Source organism: Rattus norvegicus, chromosome 3, assembly GCF_021556685.1.
Source record: "Rattus norvegicus strain SHRSP/BbbUtx chromosome 3, alternate assembly SHRSP_T2T, whole genome shotgun sequence".
Lineage (NCBI taxonomy): Eukaryota > Metazoa > Chordata > Mammalia > Rodentia > Muridae > Rattus > Rattus norvegicus.
Window position 1 is genome coordinate 79,436,936 of NC_141536.1, and position 15,557 is coordinate 79,452,492.

General features: G+C 41.3%; 1 protein-coding gene and 1 long non-coding RNA gene across 3 annotated transcripts in view; both read right to left on the reverse strand.

Annotated features, from left to right (window-relative positions):
• The window catches only part of LOC147995581 (uncharacterized), an 86,595-nt gene that overhangs the window by 5,365 nt on the left and 65,673 nt on the right, over positions 1-15,557 (reverse strand). The gene's annotated exons all lie outside the window — the stretch shown is intronic.
• On the reverse strand, positions 5,605-15,360 carry LOC147995583 (LINE-1 retrotransposable element ORF1 protein-like). The gene is made up of 2 exons (XR_015684509.1): positions 15,172-15,360; positions 5,605-5,981 (listed from the first exon to the last, which is right to left on the reverse strand). It is a non-coding gene; the product is annotated as an LINE-1 retrotransposable element ORF1 protein-like (long non-coding RNA).

The window sequence follows — 15,557 nt, forward strand, 5'->3', positions numbered from 1 at the left end:
TGCAAGAGAGACTGGAGCAGAGACAATGATGGGGCAACAGTGGGTAGGATCACAGCCTGACTTGAACTGCTTTGGTGTCCATACTTCTTGTCTTCTATTTAAACCTAACCCTCAGGACCCCAAAGATGCACTTGGAGGGTCAGCTGGACCACTTTGTTTCTCTTTCATATAAGAGCAGTTTGAATGAATCTCTTCTCTGCTTTCCATAATTGCTTGTCTCTTTTTTTTTTTTTTTTTTGGTTCTTTTTTTCGGAGCTGGGGATCGAACCCAGGGCCTTGCGCTTCCTAGGTAAGCGCTCTACCACTGAGCTAAATCCCCAGCCCCTTGTCTCTTTAATTGAAGTATTGACCATGGCTTGCTGATCCTTTCTTTGTTGGGGATGCCAGGACCCAGGTGCTCGGATATATAATGGCAATATAGTAGGGCTAATGTTTGGATATAATTTGCCCCAAATTACTCTCTGTAGACACCTTGATTTCACCTTGTGAAACCCACACCAGGTTTCGAGTCTCTAGACCTGAAATAAGTATATATGGTATTTGTTTAAGCCACTAATCTGTGATCATTTGTAACTTCCATAAAGTTGAATATCATGTGTGTTTGTGTGTACTCAAATCACAGGGCCCTTTCTATGAGGTCCCCAGATCCCATTCTATGACATGGTCTCCTTTTCTTTCTTTCTTTTTTTGATTTATTTATTTAATGTATATGAGTACACTGTAGCTGGCTTCAGACACAACCAGAGGAGCACATTGGATCCCATTACAGATGGCTGTGAGCCACCATGTTGCTGGGAATTGAACTCAGGATCTCTGGAAATGCAGTCAGTCCTCTTAATCACTGAGCCATCACTCCAGCCCAAGTTTTCCTTTTCTTAAAAACACTCACACACACAACTTTTAAATGTATGAGTGTTTTGCCCTCACATATGAATGTGTGCCATGTCTGTGCCTGGTGCCCTAGGAGATCAGAAGAAGACATTGGGTCCTCTGGAACTGGAGTTACAAGTAATCGTGAGCACCATGTGGTAGCAGGTCTTGACTTAGAGTTGACCCCAATGGGAAACCTACACATGGCTTTGGCATATTCATGTTATACAAGTTCAGAAGGAAAGAGCAATCCTAGCACATGGACAACAGCTGTTAAACACCTGGAAATAAAGCTTCGTAGTCAGAGAGAAACTCCCTTTTCCTCATGTTTACATGTGCACTATATATGCACTTGTGTGTGGATATGCAGAGGCCAGAGGTCTATGTCAGGAGTCTTCCTTGATTGCTCTGCACCCTCTATGCTGAGGCAGAGGGTTCAACCCAGAACTCATTGATTTGGCCCCTCTGGCCCACCCTCTTGCTCCAGAGAACCTCTGTCTACACCTCCCACACACCAGGATTCAAGATTAGCCATCACACTCACTAAGCATTTATGTGGGTGCTGGGGATTCATACTTACTTGAGCACGAGTGCTTTAACTGCTGAGCTGTCTCCCCACCCCCTAGAGAAACCAGTTTTTTATCAATATTTAAGTGATTCTAGGGTATTGGCTTCTATTTCCAACCTATATGTGGTCTCAGATATAGTTCAGAATTTATCTTATTGGTGACTAGTTCTATATCTCATTATTCCTGCATATTGTGTGTTTATTAAGGCTACAGATGAACACTCTTTGGGAAAGTTCCACAGCATGGATCTATTTTTGGCCTGATTTACAAGAAGAGCAAGAGACTTAACGTCAATGTTTTCACCAAGTCCTTCTGAATAAGCTACTCATTTGTCATTGCATGAGTGAGATATTTTAATCATTTAAATGGTAATGTTCAAAAAAGACGTGCTTTCCACAGACTACTTCTTATTCATAGAAGAGGCACGATAAGCTGGTCTTAACATAAGAAACAGTGCTGCTATAGAAATCGAATTCACTGCAAATTTATAGAGGGGGAGAAACAAAGATTGTAGACAGATCACCATTTTGAATACAGTTCCCAAGTACATAGAAAACATGTGCCTGCTGCACAAACATGAGGAATGAGTTCAAATTCCCTGCATCCATGTCAAAAAAAAAAAAAAGCAAATGCACACCACACTTATAAACACATGAAAAATAAAAATGATAAAATATCTGAAATCTACTAACAATACTTTTTTACCTTCAAAAATTTAACTGATAATTAAAAAAATTTCCTTTTCTTTAAAGATTTATTTTATTCATATGTGTACACCAGTCTGGTCTTGAATTCACAGAGATCCACCTGCCTCTGCATCCCGAGTTCTGGGATTAAAAGTGTGCCATCTCGCTGCACATGAAGCGCCACCAGCACTGCGCACACAGCTCGACGCCTCGCAGTCCGCTCGCCATCCTTTAAACCTCAGACCTAACTTCATATAAAAAAAATCAAAAGAACTGGAAATGTATATTTTGCATATTTGAGGCCACAGGGAATACATTGTATCAATACCAAAGTGTTTGGTCATTTTGAGAACCCGGAAGCTTGCTCTCATGCTCACCACTAACTTTATTCCAGCAAACTTCATCTCCAGACAGGCAACCACATCTCAGCATGGGGAACTGGTAGGGGTACACGGGGTGCGTATGCTGTTTCTATACAGACTGCGCACGCACAATCCTGTGTGACATTGTTTAGGATAAACAAACGCGCTTGGCAGGCACCCAGATATATTGTCAAGATTTTACTTGACGAGGACTCGTTTTTCTTAAGACTAGATTATTTCCACAGAGAGGAAGTACACAGTGTACCTAGCAATTCACAAAATAGCCATTGAACAAATGTTTTTGTTTTGTTTTGTTTTTTATATGAGTTTCCTATATTTGCTATTCAGAATTTTGTAGGTTTATTACAAGTTTTTAAGGATTGTTTGGGGGGGGAGATATCATACTTTGAAGATAATTATGAATACATTTACAGTTAGTGTTTGTAGTAAGATACCTCAATTACCAAATCCATTTCTTTGTGGAGGGGATAATCATTCAAAGAAGAGTAAAATGCAAATTTCACTCACTGATTGAAATAAGATTTTATTTTAAATATAAGATATTTTCTTATGTGAATTTAAACTGAAATGCTTAAAGATAGTTAAAATACACAGACATTAACCATCTTACCATAAGTTAAACAGTATCATTTTTTAAGTGGAGAAGGACAGTTGTGTTTCTTGTTGAACTTAAGGACGCTGTTTTCACGAGTGGAAGCATTGAACTTCCGGTGCAGTTTTTTTTTTTTTTTTGTCAGACTGGAATGTTTGCTCCTGCAGTGCTGTTGGTTAAATGACAATTTATGGATTTTTGCATGTAATATCCAGTGAGACAGTAATTTTATTGAAATTACAGTGCCACGTAGTTAATCTGTTATTAATACTGACTCGGTATCTGCCTTTGATATCAGTGACGTGTTGAAAAGCTTACCAATATGCAATATGGCTAGGAATGTGACATTGATGCTGTTAACCAAAGGGCAGAAATCACAAGCAAAATGACAAAAGCAGGCTTAATTAAAAAGTTAATTTTGTTTTTTTTTAAAGTGTGCCATCAGTTCAAGTTTTATATACATTAGAGTGGTTATTCTTTTAAGTTTTAAAACATGTACCATGTATTATACTCTTACATTAGTCTAGGCCCTGTATTAAGAGCTTTGGAAGATACAAAAACCCAGAATCATTCTTTTTATTTTTATTCATTTTTATTTCATACGCATTGGAGCTTTACCTGCATGTACGCATGTCTGTGTGAAAATGTTGGATCCTCTGGAATTGGAGTTACAGACAGATGTGAGCTGCCATGTGGGTGCTGGGAATTGAACCAGGGCCTTCTGGAAGAACAGCCCTCTTAACTGCTAAACCATCTCTCCAGCCCCTAGAGTGGGTTTTATAATAAAGGAAATCAATGATCTAGTTGCTAAAGAATCTGTGTCTAAAATTTTAATCTCATCCATTTCCCATGGGAAGAAAATTATATATTGATGTTCTGTATCTTTAAATATTTATACATTATCACAAAATCCCACTTAATCCTTATTTATTAATGAGAGAATAAATTGTTTATTAGTCTCTGTCAGTTTGAAAATAAATAGAAAAGCAAAAACTAGGTCTGAAGAGAAGGCTTAGTGATGTGTCCATTTGACAAGTGTGAAGCCTAAATTCAGATCCCCAGAACACACTGAAAAGGCCCCTTGGTGGTGCACATCTGTAATCTATAACCTGAGACCGCTGGCAGAGGCAGGCAAGTCCCTGAAACTCATTGGCCAGCCAGCCTATTTCAAAGAGTGAACAAAACTTTTAATTGTTTTGGGTAAGAAATAAGGAAGAGCAGAAAAACTGGGGTGTTTACTCATAAGTGCCCCCTGTGCTGGTGCCCCTGCACTGTCACTCCACATGCACGTACCTTGATGCTGTGTCTTGTTATCTAGCTGCTGTGTTGCAGTATTTCAATGTGCTGGGCAGGCAGAGCTCTGTGAGTTTGAGACGAGCCTGGTCTACAAAGCAAGTCCCAGAACTTTAATTTTTTTTCAAAGCCTATTTTTTTTCTTCTTTTTTTTCGGAGCTGGGGACCGAACCCAGGGCCTTGAGCTTGCTAGGCAAGCGCTCTACCACTGAGCTAAATCCCCAACCCCTCAAAGCCTATTTTTAATGATGGTTCTTAAATGTTTCAACCTCCCTTCTAGCCACCTCCCCCAGAGGTAGTGGAAAAGAAAGGCTATGGAGGAAGTGGGCCTGTTCAGAAAGGGTTCTTTGGAGCAACTCCTATTTGTTTTGTCAGGAAATCAGCAGTTCAGTTCACAGGTCAGTAGCGGCTGCTCAATCCACGCGCAAACATTTCACAGATACACACAGCAGTCCAGTGCAGTAGAGACAGGATAGCAAGCATGAATCAGCAGCGGTGGCAGTAACTGGCAGAGACAGCCAGGCCTCAGCCTAGGCACGAGTCAGTAGGAGGGACCAGCAGGAAGGCCAGGAAAAGTTCTAGGCTGTGCCTCTTATTGAAGGTCTGTTGGGAATTGCTGTCTGCTTTTTCTGCCCCCTCAGAAGGGTTGCAGGTGAGGTCAGGTGAAATCTTAGTCAGATAAGGCTAGAGCCTGTGATTGGGCAGTGAAAGGTAAGGCGGAGCTGAAAGTTTTAGGGAGGGGAGAGAGAGAGGGGGGGGGGGTTCTGGGAGCCATATATAACTGGGGACTTGGAGTCATAATTAACTGGGGACTTCGCAGATAGATGATTGAGTAATGTAGAGCACATTTGTCCAATCTAACTGTGCAGCTTGTGTCTATATCAATTGAGCTTTTTGTTGTGTTGGCATTTTGGGAGTTGAGGATTTACTGTTATAAATCTGGTTGGTAAATTACAAGCCTCTGGAGTTTTCATTTTACAGGGCTAGAGGACCAGAGCGAGCAGCAGCTGGTTTCTACAGGTTTTCCACAGGGAGTGGATGGCTTGGGAAATGTGAGTAGGTCAGTAGCAAGCAGCTAACTGCTTGGGGCTCCCCATGGAGGTAGGGAGACCGTCCTTGCATGTGCATAGCCAACCATAACGTGGATTGTTTTTTTTTTTTTATAACTACACACTACAAAGATCAGTGAAAACACAAGATCAAAAAGCCCTGTCTGTTGAATTCTTTTTATATTCCCTCCAAATATCACATGTCCTCCATCACTGCCAATCAGCCCAAGTCTGAGGAAGCAGCAAGAAGCCTTGGCACGACACCAGAAGTTTATAGGAGTTGCGACAAATGGAGCTCAATACAAAATGAAAGGCAGACCAATACATGTGTGCCGTTAGTGAAGAATCCTTCATCACCTGTCCTTTCACGTGCTTGCTTTAGCAGAACATCCTTTCTCTTGTGTCCACTTCAGTGAAACGTTTCTTCATGTGTTTGCTGCAGTGAAACACCATCCTTCCCAGTGCAGTGAACACAACAAACTTCCCAAAGAACTGTTAAGTTTCCACTTCACCAGAGCTACATCATAGAGAGTGCCTGTCTAAAAAAAAAAAAAAAAAAAAAAAAAAAAAAAAAAAAAAAAGAGGAAAGAAAGGAGAAAGGAGAGAGGAAGGGAGAAGGAATGGAAGTCAGCCTCTCCTCAGCTGGCATTTGAGCATTCATATTACAACTTCCCTGGGAGTTCATATTGCAATTTCCCTGTTGTGTGTCAAAAACAGTTTTCCTGATACCATCAGCCACCTCTGGCTCTTATAATCTGAACAGCAAGTTTTGTGTGTTTTGTTTCTCTGTGTAGCCCTGGCTGTCCTGGAACTCACTCTGTAGACCATGCTGGCCTCACATCATCACCTGACTTTAGACAACATTCTTTATCAGATAATTTTCTGTGTGTGGTTTGCCTTTCATGTTAACGGAAAATAATCAAAACATAATTTTAATTGTTTTTAACTTTGATGAAGTCCATTTTTTGCTACAATTCTTGCTTTCTGTCTTGTTGAAGATTTTGCATGATTTATGTTTACAAATTTCTAAAAATGTTTAGCTCTTACAATTAGCTGCGTGACCATTTCAAGTTAATTTGTGAATACGTCATGAAACATAGGACAGGGATCTTTCCTCCCATGTGGACCAAGGTCTTCTGGCAGTGTTTGCTGAACAGGGTTTTCTCTCCCTAGTGACTTGCCTTCCCATTTGTGTGAAATCCCTAGATGTTATATGTCTACCTCCATTTTGTAATGACCGCCGATTTATACATCCACCATCCCTTGATTACTTCAGAAGCTTCAAAGGGAGTCTTAAAACCAGGTATTGTTAAATCCTCCAACTTGTTTCCCTTGTCTTGACTACTTTGGAAGAGCTTTTGAGTTTCTACCTGTATTTAAGAATCAGCTATTTTATTTCATAAAAATATGTAGACCAGGAGATATTTTGATTGGGACTGTCTATGGGCTTTTATGGATTTGTGTGAAGAAAGCTGCAGGCTTCCCAGTGTTGGGTCTTATAGTCCGAGAGCATGGTATGTCTTTCCTTATGTAGGTACTCATTCCTCTTAGCAGCTTCATACTTTGCCTGTACAAGTCACATGACCAAGGCAACTCTTATAAAGGAAAACAATTAGTTGGGGCTGGCTTACAATTCAGAGGTTCAGTCTATTATCATCAAGGCAGGTGCATGGCAGCATCCAGGCAGGCATGGGGCAGGAGGAGCTGAGAATTCTACATCTTCAGCCAAAGGAAGACAGGAGCAGACTGTCCTTCGGCAGCTAGGAGGACGGTCTCAAAGCCCACCCCCACAATGACACTCCTCCTCCAACAAGGCCATGCCCACAAATAGCCCAACTCCCCGGGCCAAACATATTCAAATCACCACACTGAGGAATTTCATATATTTTTAAAGATTTATTTATGTATATATGAGTACACTGTTGCTATCTTCAGACACACCAGAGAGGGCATTGGATTCCATTACAGATGGTTGTGAGCCACCATGTGCTTGCTGGGAATGAACTCAGGACCTCTGGAAGAGCAGTCAGTGCTCTTACCCACTGAGCCATCTCAAGCCTGGAATTTCATATTTTTATTGATGCTATTTTAGTGGGTTTGGTTTCTTGTGAGGATAGGAGCATTTTTAAAGGGCTTGATACAGTCCTCAGTAAAGGTCGTAGCAATGTTCCATCCAACACAATGGACATGTTTGACCATGCTTTCCTTCATTAGCTGTCCCTGGGCCTCCTTGGAGCTGTTCCGATGTGTCATATATTTTGCCAAACACTCTTATGTACATTAAAATGTACACTGATAGTATTAAGTGACTGGTTCCATTGCTTATTATTTCTGCTAAACACTATTTCTAAAATGCATACTTACCTATGTGTGTACCTGAGCTCACATGTACACCACATGTACAACACATGTGTGCAGGACTCTGGTCTGCAGAGTTACAGGCAGTTGTGGGCTGACCTGTGAGTGCCAGGAACCAAACCCAGGTTTTATGGAAGAGTCATCTGTTATATTAACCGCTGAACCATCCTTCTAGTCCCAATATTTCTAAAAGGCCATGTATTGTGAATGTACGTGGTCCCTTTTTGCTTCTACCTGATGCATGGTACTACATACACATCAACCATTTAACTATAAAACTCCACAGTGATGAATGTCATTTTATACACATCCACTATAGATGTATAAAATGCCACAGTGATGTCATTTCATAAGCCTCTGCTCGAAACACTGTGATACTTATCATTGTATTTGTTTCTCTTTCTTTTTTCATTCCCTCCCTCCTCCAACAGGGTTTCTCTGTGTAGCTCTGGCTTTCCTGGAACTCCCTCTGTAGACCTGCTGACCTCTCAGAGATCCACCTGCCTCTGCCTCCTGAGTGCTGGGATTAAAGGCACCACTACTGCCTGGCTGCATTTCTTTACGGATTTCATCTAGAAGCAATACATGTACTTATTGAATTATATTCTGCCAGGCTGTCTTCAGAATGACTTTACCACTTTATTCATAATCCCCAAGACTTTTCCCTCATTCATCTTTCTAATTTGTTTTTAGTCTACTGGATATAAAGATTATTGTCCTTTTAATTTGGGATCCTCTGATTTCTAATGACCCTGAGTACATTTTTTTTTAATGTTCTTAGCTCATTAGACTTACTCTCCTAAAACTGCCTGCCTATAATCTTGGACTATTTTTCTATAGAGACCTTTATTATTTTTATGGCCTTGACATTTTGTCTCAGGTAAATACTAGTTAGTTGCCAAATTTAGAGGTAAAACATGCTCTTGTGTTGCTTTCTATTATAGAATATACAATCTTTCCCTCAGATTTTGTTCCCATTACCCGCTATTGTAAGCAAACTGTCTCACGCCTTACAAACTTAGAATAAACTGTTTTATTTTGTTGATATTCTTTATAGGCTAGAACTGGGGCGGGCTCCACTGGTCCATCAGACTCACATTTCAGCACAGGGCACTGGTGCTGAAGAGCTTATTGTCCGTGTATGAGATGCTCCTTCCCCTCTCCACTTAATGACATCCTCGGGGGTCCTTCCGTGGCAACTTCACAGGACTTTGGAGTTCTTAGCAGGACAACATTTCTTACACAGGGGTTAGCCAACAGCAAGAAGCAATTGTAAGTTAAGCAGAAACTCCAGTTTATCCTTTTTTTTTTAAGGTTGGGGAAATTGAACCCTGGGCATCAGGCATGCCGAACCAATGAGTACCCCCAGCTTTTTCTGATAAAAATGTCGAGTTGCTGACAATGGTAGCCGAGTAGGGAGATAGTGTAGCTGCTATCTTTAGAAAGCACAATCTGCCACATTGTCATTTAAATTCCTTACTTTCACTAGTGGTCAAACCACAGCTGTCCCTAGCCATACTTTCCTACTGATTTTTTTTTTAAAAATAAATCTGTGTTTTGCTTTTTGAGGAAAGGTATCTTGGAGTTCTGACTGTCCTAAAACTTGCTATTTAGACCAATCTCACCTCGTTCTTCCCTGTCCCCAAGTGCTGGAATTAAAAGCGCACACCACCACACCCGAGCTGGATTGCTTTCTAAGTTTAAGACAGTTTCACTAGGTAGGCCTGGAACTCACCATGGAGACCAGGTTGGCCCTGTGTGCATTCCACTTATCTAGTCCTCCCAAATCCTGAAACAATAGGTGTGAATCACCACCCTGGACCTCCACATTTCTTTTGGTTTATTTTTTATTTTCGCGTATAGGTGGTTTACTTGCATGTTTGTGTGACAACATGTGGTGCCCAAGGAGGTGAGGAGAGGGCACTGGACAGTTGTTAGCTGCATGCATGTAAATGCTGGGAATAGAGCCTGGCTCCTCTGGAAGAGCGGCATCTCTCCAGCACCTCTCCAAGTCTCTAGAACACATCTTCAAACAGAGGAGTTAAATGCATGTTGATTTAATTCCTTTTAAAAATGTTATGTTAGGAGAAAAAAAATCATGTGCCTCAAAAGTTGGTATGGAACCAGCAGGGTCCCTCAGCAGATAAAAGCTCGTGCGTTACAAAGCACAGGCCTGAGTTCAATCAACAGAAACCTCTCCTCCCCTTGGTCAGCTCTCTGGAGTACACAGCACAGTGGAAACAAGGGAGCTCTTTCCTACATACCAGAAAGAGAACGGGTTCCCGGAGACTGACTTCTACATGTGCACTGTGGCACACATGTGCCTGAAACTTACTCATACACCACACACAAGCAAAGTTTAAATTGGTATGAAATAAGTAAGATTATTATGAGCTATATACACTCTTACCTAGGAATAGGTCATTACATAAATATTTAAAATTAACTCCATTATAGGATAGAGAAAAATTCATTAGAAAAAAATTCTAAAGATGTATTACAAAAGCAGTATCTGCTCTTAAGCAGGAGCCATGGCTCCAGTCTCTAATGGTGTGTGTGTGTGTGTGTGTGTGTGTGTGTGTGTGTGTGTGTGTGTGTGTGCAGGCACGTGTGCATGCATGCATGCACTTATGTGGAGGTCAGGGGACAAACTGTGAGTGAGCTCTATCCTTTCACCATGTGGTTGCAGAAACTGAAATCCGGTCATCAGACTTGGTGGCAAGTGCCCTTATCTACACTGAGCCATCTCCATGACTAAAGTCACGATTTCTTTCATCATCCTAATAAATCTCCACAATGTACTTATTTCATGAGTGTCAGGCAAGAAGCCCTGACTTCTGATTCTTTATGAGTGTGTGGCATAGGTGTATGTCCCAGTATGGGGGTGCTGCACCTGTCCATGTGAGTCCATGTGTGCAGAGACAGGGTGGGATCTTTCCATTAACCCCGTTCACTCTTTCTGACAAACTGGATGTAAGCGGGCTCTGGGATCCACCTGTGACCGGCTTTATTTGTGGATGTTAGAGATCTGAGTTCAGACCTCCCTGCTTGTGTGGCAAGCCCTCCCCATCCCCCTCAGGTCTTTAGACTTCCTCTGAAGAGAGGCAAGCTGTACATCTGTCTTCTCAGTGCAATGTCTACATTGCAGAAAAGGAAACTACAGCTTTCTATCCCAAATTTTCCTTTTCTTTTTATAGAGCAAACTCTGGTAAGACTTACCAAAGTCACTGACTCATGTTTTTTCCTAGAATAAAACACTTAAAGCCTTTTAAGTATAAAAATATAAGAGGACGAGAATTCCTCATTAATGTCATCATGTTCCTATGACGATGTTTTTTAATCAATCAAAGCACAGGATTCGGGGGAAACATTGATTTAATAAAACCATAATTAATATATCATTTAAATGTCATTTAAATGTTGCTTTGTGACAATGATACACTCTGTAACCCAGGTTGACCCCAAACTTGTGGCAATTCTCCTGCCTGGGCCTCTAGAGCTAGGCTCACAGGTGTGGACCACCACACCCAGTCCTCATTTAAGTTCTGGAACCATTAAACTGTACTGAGGTAGAAAGTTCAATGGAAAAGTCAGTTAGGCAGAAACAAACAAAAATGATCATTTGTGGTCTTTGACACCATAGGACATAAAACCTTTAAGTGGTACTGCAAATGCATGCCACCTCGCTTTCTTACCTATGGGAATCAATCAGTATCTTTTATCGCAGTCAATGTTTTGAAAGTAACTTGTTTTGCTCTATCCTGGCCATTAATGTTATGTAACACTCTGCCTTTAAAAAGTGGCATGCACCACTATTTATCCCCAACACTGGCAGGCAGAGGCAGGTGGATCTCTGAATCCAGGGCCAGCCTGGTCTACACAGCAAGTTCTTTGACAGCCAGGGCTACACAGAGAAATCCTTTCTCCAGAAACCAATGATGATGCTAATGATTCTCAGCAGACCTAATTAATTCTGTTCTGGAAATGCATACTGGAGAACCAATAAATGAAATGCATTTGAGAAAGCTTGAAAATAAAAACTAAATATCTTCAGGCTTCTTCAGGCAAACTTTTGACTAAAGTGACTCAGTGCAGTTATTTAAAGTTCACACTTAAGGACTGCACAATTGAGTTACAAAACAAAACAAAAACTGCCAAAACCCCTCATACATGTCAACCCTCTCCATTTTCAGAGTACTGCAATCTGGGGCCAGCAAAATGGCTCACTGGGTAAAATGCTTGTACAAGACTGGTGACTTGAGCACAATCCGCGGAAGTCACATAGAGTCAAATCATCCTCTGACTTTTATGTGTGTGCCATGGCTCATGTAAGCCCACCACCATACACATACATACATACACACACACACACACACACACACACACACACACACACACAGACATACATATGCACATAAACAGACACAGAGACACACATACACAGACACACAGAGACATAGACACACACACACACACACAAGCTTACATGAGTACTGAGATTTTAAGCCAAATATGTTAAACTTAAGAAAACCATATGTACTGGCTGGTTTCGTGTGTCAACATGACACAAGCTGGAGTTATCACAGAGAAAGGAGTCTCCCATGAGGAAAAGCCTCCATGAGACCCAGTTGTAAGGTACTTTCCCAATTAGTGATCAAGGGTGGGAGGGCCCATTGTGGGTGGGGCTGTCCCTGGGCTGGGAGTCTTGGGTTCTATAAGAAAGCAAGCTGAGCAATCCAGGGGAAGCAAGCCAGTAAGTAACAACCCTCCATGGCCTCTGCATCAGCTCCTGCTTCCTGACCTGCTTGAGTTCCAGTCCTGACTTCCTTTGGTGATGAACAGCAATGTGGAAGTGTAAGCTAAATAAACCCTTTCCTCTCCAACTTGCTTCTTGGTCGTGAGGTTTGTGCAGGAATAGAAACCCTGACTAAGCCACCATAAGTAGCTACACAAATGACAATAACCAATTATTTTTCAAATAATATAAAAGAAAACTAAAGATCAGGCTTTAAATGGGTGATACGTGATCCTGTTATACAATGCTGACACTCATTCATAGATGGGCTGAGGAGATGGTTCACGGTTTGCCATGCAAGTTGAGGGCTAAAGTTTGGATTCTCCAGAATCTACAAGGTGACTTGCCTGTAACTCTAGTGCTCTAGGGACAAATACAGAGGATTTGTGGGAAGCTGACTAGCTAGACTACCCAAATCGGGGAGTTCTGGGGTTCATATTAGGGATTCTAGCTCAGTATACAATGTAGAGAGTAGTGGACAAAGACATCTTACATCAACTTCTGACCTCCCTAGACATGTAAGCCCACACGTTTGAACATGTATACACACACATGCACATAAAAAATGTTCACTGATCCAGACACATAGAAAATAAACTACTTATTTTCAGAATTGAAACCATTGCATATGGGAAAACAAGCCATGATAAGGCCTGACTCCTGGTCCGGATCGTACTACTCAAACCCCTCCCCACTGCCCATCTGTCTTAGCTATAGTGATAAATGGGAAAGCGAAGTATTTGCCATCTTCAAAAGTTTGAGATTCTTTTTAAGGGTTTACTTTTTAAAAACCATAAAGATGAACATGTGTGCATGTACACATGCCAGTGTCATGTGAGGACAGGTTCCTAGGGAGGCCAGAAGAAGAATCAGATCCCTGGGGCTGGGGTTTCAAGCTACCCGTTTTAGATGCTCGGAACCAAAAAGTACTCATATCTTTTGGAAGAGCAGCAAGCATTCCTAGCTGCTAAGCTATCTCTTCAGATCCTGTATTTCTGTTTTGAAAAACACCAGACTTTTCCAAAGTTTACATTTATAAGATGCTGGTTAGGAAAATTACCTTTTGAGGGCATTGACAGTTCATTGGGTGAAGGTGTTTGCTACCGAGCCTGATAACCTCAGTTTGAACCCTGGGACCCACATGATGGAAGGAGAACTAACATCCACAGGTTGTCTTGGCTCTGCTCTGAACACACACACACACACACACACACGCACACGCACACGCACACACACACACACACACACATAAAAATGTAAGTAAATATATTAATCTCTGGTGTTATTTCACACTAAAAAATTTTCAGTGAAGCCATGTAAAACTTTAAACTCCAAATGACAGTTTTTTGGGCACATCTATCAAACAAGTGAGTACAGCCGTAAGGAAAGATATAAGTGGGTCTTACAATATTTTCTTTCTGAAACAACTCATGCTGCTACTACTGTATAACATAGAGAACATTTCACAGCAGTTACTAGAACTGGAAAGCAAACTGTGGAAAGCACAGTACCAAACAGAGGCCTTAGGGATTAAATTCGAGGATTGTGGAGTACACAAGCCTCACTGCTTCAGAGGGACATGTTATCTACTTACAGAAGTATCCAGGCAAGCTCTGTGCTAACATAAAGATTAAATTCATCCCCAGCCTTACTGAAGTCAGGACTTGGCCCTTCCCAAAGTACCTTTGGAAGGCTTCTTAATGCATTATTTAGCAAGCCACAGGTAACCGTAACTTCTTTCAAGACAAATAACACCGTGCTTGTGACGGTTTGGAATGCCCCTGCAAACCTCGCTACTCTAGACATTCGGCCCTTCCCAGACACAAAACCAGTTTGCCAGCATTACAGCATGCTGCCACATCACCACACAGTAAGAAAACTGGGCAGTATGGATCATTCTAAAAGACATTTCTCAATCTTCACTCGACTGGCAAGTGAGTTAAGTAACAGAGTCAGGGCAATGGGGAGGAAGTTGACTAGCAAGCGAAGAAGAGTGAGTCTATGGATATGAGACTGAAAGTCACTTTAAACAGAATTGCCCACACAATTCTAGCTGGTTCTTTCTTTTTCCTATTACGGTCAAGTGGTCAGGTACAAAGTTCAAATATAAAGATGAACCACACACATCAAAACATTCTTAAACAATACACAAATGTGATTTAGCACAAAAACAAAGGAACAGTTTTACATGTTACAAAATACCAATCACAATGCAACTTTTTTTTCCCTCTCCCTGTAAGTCTTGTCACATAACTCCCTTTAAAACTAAAAATTGGTATCGGAGTTCCAAAACCTTATTGCAAAACTAATCATACCTCAGAGGTAGATAACTCCCGATTATGGAAATAGAATTTACGTAAGAGTACTTACTGGTACTGTATGGACAGGTAAGTCAGGTGTTGGCTGACATGATCAGCAATCATGTTATCTTAATACCCTAAGATTCTGAAAACATGCCACTTCATGTCAAAACACAGTGATCCATTTCGCCTCAAGTGTTCCCAGGACCCAGTATCAAAGATACTCAGCTTGCAGAGGAACACTGTGAGCCAAATATAACATAGGTAACAACAAACCTGGGTTCTCCAAAAGAATCCAAATGATTTCTCAGCACCAGGAAAGTCAAGAGGTTTGCTCCCTAACGATAAAGGTACATGCAATCCTGCCATCAGCTTTCACTTCAGCTTTGTACGTATACCTAACCACAAACAACTAAAGAGACACTCCTCGGAACACACGCTAATAGGAGAATTTCACAAGCTGGAATTGCTTGACAAGCAAATGTTGTAAACAAGGTCAAAGTTCAGTACAAGCAAAAGACAATCAAATATACGTCCACGCCCATGCTGATAAGTCATGCAAGTTCTTACACCCCAAACCAACAGAAAACACCCACATAAACACACTTGCTAAAATTTAGGCTCTCTCCTAAGACCCACTAAGCCCAGAAAAAAGACCCAGC